At 42.2% G+C, this 10,000-nt stretch overlaps 1 protein-coding gene across 1 annotated transcript in view; it reads right to left on the minus strand.

The window, feature by feature from the left end:
• The window catches only part of LOC139754421 (uncharacterized), a 92,370-nt gene that overhangs the window by 81,950 nt on the left and 420 nt on the right, over positions 1-10,000 (minus strand). The gene's annotated exons all lie outside the window — the stretch shown is intronic.

Consider the following 10,000-nt stretch of genomic DNA (forward strand, 5'->3'; position numbering starts at 1 on the left):
AAGAGAGGAAAGTGATTGGTTCTCAGTGAATGTCAGTTTGCGGCACGGATGCGTGATGTCTCCATGGCTGTTTAATTTGTTTCTGGATGGGGTTGTTAGGGAGGTGAATGCAAGCGTTGGAGAGAGGGGCAAGTATGCAGTCTGTTGTTCGCTGATGACACAGCGCTGGTGGCTGATTCGGGTGAGAAACTGCAGAGGCTGTTGACTGTATTTGGTAAAGTGTGTGAAAGAAGAAAGCTGAGAGTAAATGTGAATAAGAGCAAGTTTATTGGGTACAGTAGAGTTGAGGGACAAGTCAGTTGGGAGATAGATTTGAATGGAGAAAAACTGTAGGAAGTGAAGTGTTTTAGTATCTAGGAGTGGATTTGGCAGCGGATGGAACCATGGAAGCGGAAGTGAGTCACAAGGTGGGAGAGGGGACGATAGTTCTGGAAGCGTTGAAAAATGTGTGGAAGGCGAGAACATTATCTTCGAAAGCAGAAATGGGTATGTTTGAAGGAATAGTGGTTCCAACAATGTTATATGGTTGCGAGGCGTGGGCTAATAATAGGGTTGTGCGGAGGAAGGTGGATATGTTGGAAATGAAATGTTTGAGGACAATATGTGGTGTGAGGTGGTTTAATCGAGTAAGTAAAGAAAGGGTAAGAGAGATGTGTGGTAATAAAAAGAGTGTGGTTGAGAGAGCAGAAAATGGTGTTTTGAAATGGTTTAGTCACATGGAGAGAATGAGTGAGGAAAGATTGAACAAAGAGGATATATGTGTCAGAGGTGGAAGGAACGAGGAGAAGTGGGAGACCAAATTGGAGGTGGAAGGATGGAGTGAAAAAGATTTTTAGCAATCAGGGCCTGAACATGCAGGAGGGTGAATGGCGTGCAAGGAATAGCGTGAATTGGTAGGATGTGGTATACCAGGGGTCGACGTACTGTCAGTGGATTGAACCAGGGCATGTGAAGCGTCTGGAGTAAACCATGGGAAGTTTTGTGGGGCCTGGATGTGGAAATGGAGCTGTGGTTTCGGTGCACTATACATGACAGCTAGAGATTGAGTGTGAACGAATGTGGCCTTTGTTGTCTTTTTTATAGCGCTACCTCGCACGCGTGCGCGGTGGCGACTGGAATGAATAAAGGCGGCAAGTATGAATTATATATGTATATGTCTTTGTACATAGATATATGTATACGTTGAAATGTATAGGTATGAATATGTGCGTGTGTGGACGTGTATGTATATGACATGTGTATGTGGGTGGGTTGGGCCATTCTTTCGTCAGTTTCCTTGCGCTACCTCGCTCACGCAGGAGACAGCGACAAAGTATAATAAATGATATATATATATATATATATATATATATATATATATATATATATATATATATATATATATATATATATATATATATATATATATATATTATCCCTGTGGATAGGGGAGAAAGAATACTTCCCACATATTCCTTGCGTGTCGTAGAGGGCGACTAAAAGAGGAGGGAGCTGGGGTTGGAAATCCTCCCCTCTCGATTTTAATTTTCCAGAAGGAACAGGGAAGGGGGCCAACTGAGGATTTCCCTTAAAGGCTCAGTCAGTCATGTGTGTGGGAGCATCGACTAACAGTATTGTTAATCAAGCAATTGATGTTGCGGGCCGTTGAACGCTACGCGTTAACCCAGCCTGGTAAAATATTTTGTTGTAGGTCCTGTAAGGTGGGCAGCCTCTGTCTACCTGTCTGTCTGAACCACACCCAGGCAAAGACATCGACGTTCCTGAGAGACGTCAAGGGACGCCATCGCCACCCACCGCTACGCAACCACACAAATTCAGAACGAAATCGGTGTGGCAGTCAAGTGCCACTCAGTACCTGCGCAGACTCTCTCTCTCTCTCTCTCTCTCTCTCGGCTGGTAACAGAAAAACGGAATGATTACGAGCCGATATGATAAGATAAGAAGTAATAAAGCGAGCGATGGCAGTCGAAACACCCCGAACAAGAGGACCTGTTCCCAGACCTAACATTAGTGTTGTCTTTAGCCAACCCCCCCCCTTCAACGCGCGTAGGGGATTCTACAACCTTGAATGGCCGAGGTTGTTTTGGGTACAACCAAACTGAAATATCGGAATATCCTCGTCTCTTAGTTTTATATTTTTTTTTTTTTTTTCTTTCCCGCCTCGAGACGTCGTCCCTTTACGCTTACGAGACAGCTGTTTATTCTGACACCACCGCCACCAGCCCAAAAGCCCTGACGCTGACATGCCAAAGCAACCAATTGGGTAGAATTTCACCAGCTGGCAACCACAACAGTGTGTCGTAACGCTCACAGTCTCCGATGTACAACAACACAGATTCAGGGAACATGGTTCCTTCGCCAGAATTTGTAGGTCACCTCACACTTACGTACGTTCTCCTTTGCCAGTGTAAACTCTCCTCTCCCCTCCTCCGGTGCGAGCCTCTTTGCTGGTTTACATTCTTCCCTGCTTGTGTGCACTTTCCTGCTGAGTGGCGCTCCTCTTCCCCAGTAGTTTACACCTTTCCCTGCTACTTTACACCCCTCCCAGCACACTTGTACAGTTCCCTGGAAGTTTGCGCTGTAATCTGATAGCTCATAAGCTTCCCTGCTAGTTTAATACACTTAACTGCTAGTTCAGCATTCTTCCCTGCTAGTTTAATACTCTTGCTAGTTCAACATTCTTCCCTGCTAGTTTAATACACTTAACTGCTAGTTCAGCATTCTTCCCTGCTAGTTTAATACACTTAACTGCTAATTCAACATTCTTCCCTTCTAGTTTGATACACTTAACTGCTTGTTCAACATTCTTCCCTGCTAGTTTAATACACTTAACTACTAGTTCAACATTCTTCCCTCCTAGTTTAATACACTTAACTGCTAGTTCAACATTCTTCCCTGATAGTTTAATACACTTAACTGCTAGTTCAACATTCTTCCCTCTAGTCTAATACACTTAACTGCTAGTTTAACATTCTTCCCTGCTAGTTTAATACACTTAACTGCTTGTTCAACATTCTTTCCTGCTATTTTAATACACTTAACAATTAGTTCAACATTCTTCCCTCCTAGTTTAATACACTTAACTGCTAGTTCAGCATTCTTCCCTCTTAGTTCAGTACACTTAACTGCTGGTTCAGAATTCTTCCCTGCCAGTTTAATACACTTAAGTGCTAGTTCAACATTCTTCCCTGCTAGTTGAATACACTTAACTGCTAGCTCAACATTCTTTCCTCTTAGTTTAATGCATATAACTGCTAGTTCAACATTCTTCCCTGCTAGTTTAATACACTTAATTGCTAGTTCAACATTCTTCCCTGCTATTTAATACACGTAACTGGTAGTTCAGCGTTCTTCTCTCTTAGTTTAACACAACTGCTAGTTCAGCATTCTTCCCTCCTAGTTCAATACACTTAACTGCTAGTTCAGAATTCTTCCCTGCTAGTTTAATACACTTAACTGCTAGTTTAACATTCTTCACTGCTAGTTTAATACATGTACTTGCTAGTTCAGCATTCTCTCCTCCTAGTTTAATACACTTAACTGCAAGTTCAACATTCTTTCCTGCTAGTTTAATACGCTTAATTGCTAGTTCAACATTCTTCCCTGCTATTTGATACACGTATCTGCTAGTTCAGCGTTCTTCTCTCTTAGTCTAACAGAACTGCTAGTTCAGCATTCTTCCTTGCTAGTTTAATACACTTAACTGTTAGTTCAAAATTCTTCCCTGCTAGCTTGATACACATAACTGCTCGTTCAACATTCCTCCTTGCTAGTGTAATACACTTAACTACTAGTTCAACATTCTTCCCTCCTAGTTTTATGCACTTAACTGCTAGTTCAACATTCTTCTCTGTTAGTTTGATACACTTAGCTGCTAGTTCAACATTCTTCCCTGTTAATTTAATACACTTAATTGCTTGTTCAACATTCTTCCCTGCTAGTTTAATACACGTAACTTCCAGTTCAGCATTCTTCCCTCCTAGTTCAATACACTTAACTGCTAGTTCAGAATTCTTCCCTGCTAGTTTAATACACATAACAGCTAGTTCAACATTCTTCCCTGCTAGTTTAATACCCTTAACTGCTAGTTCAACATTCTTCCCTGCTAGTTTGATACACTTAACTGCTAGTTCAACATTCTTCCCTGCTATTTAATACAAGTAAGCAGCTGCTAGTTCAGCGTTCTTCTCTCTTAGTTTAACACAACTGCTAGTTCAGCATTCTTCCCTGCTAGTTTGATACACTTAATTGCTAGTTCAACATTCTTCCTCGCTAGTGTTATACACTTAACTGCTAGTTCAACATTCTTCCCTCCTAGTTTAATGCACTTAACTGCAAGTTCAACAGTCTTCCATGTTATTTTGATACACTTAACTGCTAGTTCAACATTCTTTCCTGCTAGTTTAATACACTTAACTGCTAGTACAACATTCTTCCCTTCTAGCTTAATGCATGTAACTGCTAGTTCAGCATTCTTCCCTCCTAGTTTAATACACTTAACTGCTGGTTCATCATCCCTACTAGTTTAATACACTTAACTGCTGGTTCAGCATTCTTCCCTGCTAGTTTGATACACTTAACTGCTAGTTCAACATTCTTCCTTGCTAGTGTAATATACTTAACTGCTAGTTTAACATTCTGCCCTGCTACTTTGATACACTTATCTGCTAGTTCAACACTCTATCTTGCTAGTGTGATATATTTAACTGCAATTGCAACATTCTGCCCTACTAGTTCACACACTTCCTTGTTGTTTTGCACTTTTCACTGCTAATATACACTTTTTCTTGCTAGTTTACACTTTCGCTGCTAGTTTGATTTTTTTTATCCTAGTTTACACTCTTCCTTTGTGGTTTACGTTCTTTTATGCCACTTTACTCATGTATCTGCTAGTTTACAGTTGTACCTACCTGTCTGCACTCGCCCTTCCTAATCTACTTTCCTCTGCTCTGTTTCACCTGTTTCTTTGTCTTTCCCGTTGATCTACATTTCCCTGACTAATTTACGGTCTTTTCTGCTAATCGGTATTTTCCTGATAGTTCACTTGTCATTGCTAGCTTGCACTCTTCCCAGCTCGTTTACATTTTCCTTACTAATTTACACCTTTCTGTGCTTGTTTACCAGCCTCCCTGTTAATTTACGTTTTCCTCTGCCACTTTATACTCTTTCCTCATAACTCACACTCTCTTCTCGTTGCATACATTTTACCAGCTGATTTTTATCTTGCTAGTTTACACTTTTCCTTGATAGTTTACACTGAATATGCTAGTTTACACTCTTCCCTGATAGTTTACACTGAATACTCTAGTTTATACTTTCCCTTATAGTTTACACTGAATATGCTAGTTTACTTTCTTCCCTGATAGTTTACACTGAATATGCTAGTTTACTTTCTTCCCTGATAGTTTACACTGAATATGCTAGTTTACTTTCTTCCCTGATAGTTTACACTGAATATGCTAGTTTACACTTCCCTGATAGTTTACACTGAATATGCTAGTTTACACTCTTCCCTGACAGTTTACGCTGAATACGCTAGTTTATACTTTCCCTTATAGTTTACACTGAATATGCTAGTTTACACTCTTCCCTGATAGTTTACACTGAATATGCTAGTTTACTTTCTTCCCTGATAGTTTACACTGAATATGCTAGTTTACTTTCTTCCCTGATAGTTTACACTGAATATGCTAGTTTACACTTCCCTGATAGTTTACACTGAATATGCTAGTTTACTTTCTTCCCTGATAGTTTACACTGAATATGCTAGTTTACACTTCCCTGATAGTTTACACTGAATATGCTAGTTTACACTCTTCCCTGACAGTTTACGCTGAATACGCTAGTTTATACTTTCCCTTATAGTTTACACTGAATATGCTAGTTTACACTCTTCCCTGATAGTTTACACTGAATATGCTAGTTTACACTCTTCCCTGATAGTTAAACTGATTATACTAGTTTACACTTCCCTGATAGTTTACACTGAATATGCTGATTTACAGTCTTTCCTTCGTTTACACTGCTGTGCTTTTTGAAAGACCATTGCCAGATTACGCTGTCCCATCGGTAGTGTACACTGTTCTCTGTTAGTTTACATCATTCCCTCGCTATTGTATACTGTTCTCCGCTAGTTTATATTCTCTTCTACCAGTTTACATTTCCCTGCTGGTTCACCTCTGCTAATACACGCTACATTGTAATATACACACTCTTTCTTACTTGTTTACACTTTTCCTGTTAGTATACAGTCTCTGCTCTTTACGATCTTCCTTCCTTATTAGAATCTCTCTACTAGTTTACCCTTGTCCTGTTTGTTTAGACTCTTTCCTGCTACTTTACCCTCTTGCTGCTGGTTTACACTCCTTGTTATATTACACTCTCTGTACTAGTTTACATTCTCTTTGTTACATTACACTGTCTGTACTAGTTTACACGCTCCTTGTTATATTACATTGTCCGTGCTAGTGTACACTCTCTTCGTTATACTTCATTATTCGTGTTAGTTCACACTCTCCTTGAGTTTACACTCTCCTTGTTACACTACATTGTCCGTGCTAGTTTACACTCTCGTTGTTATGTTACATTGTCCGTGCTAGTTTACACTGTTATATTACGTTGTCCGTGCTAGTGTACACTCTGTTATTACATTGTCCGTGCTAGTTTACACTGTTATATTACGTTGTCCGTGCTAGTGTACACTCTGTTATATTACATTGTCCGTGCTAGTTTACACTGTTATATTACATTGTCCGTGCTAGTGTACACTCTGTTGTATTACATTGTCCGTGATAGTTTACACTCCTCTCTGATTTGTTTAACTCTTCCTGCTTGCTTGCACTCCTGTTAATTTGCACTTTCCCCTGCTAGTTTACCGTACACATTCCCTGCTAAAGTTACACTTACCTGCTGGTTTGCACTCCTGCTAGTTTACATTCTTCCCTAATAGTCTCAGCTCTTTTCTGCTAGTTTTTACTGGTCTGTGTTAGTTTACACTCTAATTGTTTTATTAGTTTTCCTGCTAGTTTAGAATTTTCCCCGTCTGATTACATCCTTCCATGTTAGTTTATAATATTACTGCTGTTTCACACGTTTCCTTCCAGTTTACATTCTCCCTATTGTATCACAGCACCTCTCTCTAGTGTATACACCCATTTTGGTGTACTTTCTCCTGCGTTAGTCTACACTTTCTTGACCGTGTATACTCTGTTGATGCTGTACTTTCTCCCGTGTTAGTCTACAACCTTTAATCTGTTGGTTTACGGTCTCTCTCAAATCTGTATACCCTCCAGTGGTGTACATATGTGTTAGTCTACACACTTTCCTCATCCTGTATACTCCCCTGTCAGTGTACGTCTCCCCCTCGCGTTAGTCTACACCTCCCTCACATTGTGCACACACACACACACACACACACCCACCCACACACACACACACACACACACACACACACACACACACACACACACACACACACACACTACCCAGCTGTTTGTTAACTGCTCACTCATCACAGAAGCCTCAGGTATCACATAAAAATGCTCATCTGTGTGACCCGAGTTACTGTTATCTCCCAGAACTTTTCCTCTTTCTTTTTTTTTCCTCACACACATTCGTAAGGTGACACTGTCTACGTCTGGTACGAAGAGATACATCTCGCGCACGAGGACCTCTGTGAACACATGTATAGCATTCATGATGAACAATGTGCTTATATCTCTCTCTTTTTTTCATTTTTTTCTCCTAGGTGTTGAGACGTTTGTTCAAAAGTGCTGAACGTGTTCGTCGACGACCGGCTCATAAGAGAGCTATATTTAAGCGGGCCAAAATATTTTTTTGAGTGTGCTGGTTGATAGCGAGGGAAGGCCGCACCTTGACACTGTTACTCTGGTGTTATTTACGGATCAAGATATTTCAGAACATTATCCCGAGTTTGTTGCAGCAAATCTCTCTCTCTCTCTCTCTCTCTCTCTCTCTCTCTCTCTCTCTCTCTCTCTCTCTCTCTCTCTCTCTCTCTTCTGACGCTCCACCTCCCGCTGCTACAGGAGTGATGCACACACACACACACACACAGAGAGAGAGAGAGAGAGAGAGAGAGAGAGAGAGAGAGAGAGAGAGAGAGAGAGAGAGAGAGAGACTGACTATATGCCGTGGCAGACAGACACCACCTCATCGTCAAGACCTGCCACGTCTGGTAACACTGTGTTGTCTGGGTTAGTTTATCGGGCGAGGCCGAATATCAGGTGATAAATCCACTCTAAAGTAATGCTCTGTAGACCCCGGGACGATTACATGTTCATAACTAACTGGATTCCTGTTAACACGGCCGGCCACGGGCGTCGTTGGCTACGCACCTCCATTTTGCAGGCTGTCAACATGTGTGGCATTTCTGACGTCAGGATTCCGTCTGCAGAACATTGATCTTTGATGGTGTCTTCCACATCTTATATCAATATCGAAATGGTTTTTTTTTTCCCTCTCCCTCTCTTGTCTTCTCCTTCGTCTTACGACGGCTATGCCAGTCTCTGATTCAAGGACTTGAGATTCCCGTCTTCCTCTGACGGTAAAATCTTGAGAGGATGATGCACATTCCATTGCTGTGTCGTCCCTGACACAGTCACAACGCTGCACCACCAACCCCCCCACCACACCACACCATCTCCCTGGGGGAAGAGCTGATGCTGTGAGAGGCAGTGGCTAAGCAGGCGCCTGCTACCTGCCAGCTACATCAGCAGACCACAAGTACGTTGTGGAGGTCGACTCTCTAACACACAGCTGCGGGTCATAGGTCTGGTTACGGCAGATCGACGACATTAACAATCACAATAATTATCTCGTGGGTTCGATCCACGTCCTAGGGTGATGATCAGTGTCTTTAGGGATGTTTGAACGTCAAGTACACCAACAGAATAGGGTGCACCGTTGTTCCTCTGGCCGCCAGGGTAGCGTCAAGCGTCTTTTTGTAAATAGTGTCGAGTCCTTTATGAGGTCGGTGGTGAGCTAGCGAAGGCTGACGAGCAGATCTAGTCAAGACGGTAGGAGGCAGCTCGAGACGTTTGCCACATCCTCGCCCCTTTCCACGCTCCTGTCATGTCACTGTCATTTCCTTGTCATGTAAATTAGTTATACAACTCCAGCAGCCCCACTTGTATTTTTCCTCTCCTTACTCTCCAGTTGGGCGATAGCATCATCTATCAACGGTTGATGTGGACGATAATTAATCTTTATCAGGGATTGATATCCATGGAGATGGTCGGGACAGACGTGAGGAGGAGGTGCGAGAGTAATGGTGGCCGTAATTCATTAGATGGAAGACGTATACCGTAAAGAAAAACCGGACGCTTAATTGATTCTACACACGAGAGTCGTAAACAGGTTCCGATTCTATCTCCAGAGCCGCAACACCTGGGATGGGTAAATCAACTCCCAGCATATGGGATGGACGAGCCACCTGTCGTACATTTCAACACTGAGTAATTGGCCATACGGGCCTCCATCGAAGGCGGCCGACAAACTAAATTATGCTCATGGTTCCTAACTCTCAGTTATATAATACCGATCAAGGCTTTAGGTTACGGAGCGGCAGGCTAAAGTAAGACTTGATGTTTCTCGTACAGGTAGTTGATTCGATGTAGTAACCTCGATGCGTCGAGTCTTAGCCAGTTTAGTGTAGGCACCAGCTGGTAGTGTTTCTGAACCGACGAAGGTTTCGTAAGGTTTGCGTTTCATGGTCTGTATCTAACGCTGATTTGATCGATGGATTTTAATGCTTACATAAAATTTTTACAAGAGGAGAGTGGACGAGTGTGATGGAGGAGGTCGAGTGTGAGGAGAGACGAGCACTCCTCATGCACAAGTTGCTAGGGTAAGCGCCCTCAGTGGTCACAGTCACGCTGAAATGCTCGCCTCCTCCCACTTATTCCTGGGATCGTGACCACCTGCTTGCCTGGCCAGTTTCTCTAGCTACTGTGACACACACACACACACACACACACACACA

Source organism: Panulirus ornatus, chromosome 1, assembly GCF_036320965.1.
Source record: "Panulirus ornatus isolate Po-2019 chromosome 1, ASM3632096v1, whole genome shotgun sequence".
NCBI classification, from domain to species: domain Eukaryota; kingdom Metazoa; phylum Arthropoda; class Malacostraca; order Decapoda; family Palinuridae; genus Panulirus; species Panulirus ornatus.